At 38.6% G+C, this 1,359-nt stretch overlaps 1 non-coding gene across 1 annotated transcript; it reads right to left on the minus strand.

The window, feature by feature from the left end:
* Window positions 1-941: 941 nt before the first annotated feature.
* On the minus strand, window positions 942-1,014 carry trnar-acg (transfer RNA arginine (anticodon ACG)). Its single transcript has one exon. It is a non-coding gene; the product is annotated as a tRNA-Arg (tRNA).
* Window positions 1,015-1,359: the final 345 nt, after the last annotated feature.

Raw genomic sequence — 1,359 nt, forward strand, 5'->3', positions numbered from 1 at the left:
GGTTTAATAGTTTTGAAGTCACTCAAATCAATGACACAGTCATTTGCTCAAGTTAGTGTTAACAGGGCCCCCGGGCCTTGAATTTGACATCTGCTCTTGTGAAAGCATCTGCAGTCCTCCACCCATGCCGGCCCCACAAAGTATGGACTTACCCACAGAATTCCACCACCGACACAACAATATATTATCTTATTTGTATTATTTTATTACATAGAACCCTGAATCAAAAACCTCAACCATCAAACTCATTCCCAGGTAAAGCAAAGTCAGCAGGTATCTCCTTCAGTTCTCTACAAACCAGCTATGTACACGTATACAAGTTTTTTTTATGCAAAAACACACACGAACACAAATACAGTACACACACACCCAATTGAGAAGTCCTGCAAGACCTGGCTGAGTGAAACAGTGACTGGTGATTCCCAATAACGATGGATTTGAATGTGATTAATTCTGAACAGCCTCCTCCCCATGTTAGCAGAGTTGCCCAATTGTGCAACCACATTATATCAATTGTTTATTTTACTTCCTGTTTACTTCCACTCTCAAAAATCTTTTTAAACAGATTATATGTGGCTAAATCTTTGAAATGTTTTATCTTGTTCACATTTTTAGATCACAAAAACCTGGCATTAAACCAGGGTGTTTTGACTTTTCATGTCAACTGGCTCGAGTTCTGTTGTCTTCTATGCCAATCGAATCAGCTCAGGCCCTCCAGAATCAGGGCAATTGAAAGTGTGGGGTATTTTCCCCCTATTTTGCCCTTCAATTTTGGGGGGGACAGATTCAACTATTTCGATTTCAACAGTTTTGCGAATTCTTTTCCAAAACTTTTAAAATTAACATATTATGTAGATTTTTCTTAATTACAAGTGAAGAAAGATTTCTGTATGCTACGTCTTTGGTAATATATTTAAAACACATTTTGGGAGAAAAAAAGTCGAGCCAGCCAGGAGTCGAACCTAGAATCTTCTGATCCGTAGTCAGACGCGTTATCCATTGCGCCACTGGCCCCTTCCAAACATTCTGTAAATGTGGTCTTATAAACCATATACAGCAATGCATTCGGTCGGGATTGATTTCATATTGTATGATTGATTACTTCAGTATTTCATCGTCACTTACAAGGTTGGCAGGTTGTAAATGACGTTTTGAAACAAACATGGCACAGGCAAAAAAAATCCAGCAAAAGCCTCACCACTATGACGCCTACAATGACGTCATTAGCTGTACATTCGTTTTACCCACATGGTAATTGTATGATTGAAATTTGTTCAAACATCATATTGAAAAATATTTTTTTAAAGTTTTTTTTAAAAACAAAGCAACCCCCGCCCGCCCCCCCAAAAGTACCGGAAG

Source organism: Hippocampus zosterae, chromosome 3 (genome assembly GCF_025434085.1).
Source record: "Hippocampus zosterae strain Florida chromosome 3, ASM2543408v3, whole genome shotgun sequence".
Lineage (NCBI taxonomy): Eukaryota > Metazoa > Chordata > Actinopteri > Syngnathiformes > Syngnathidae > Hippocampus > Hippocampus zosterae.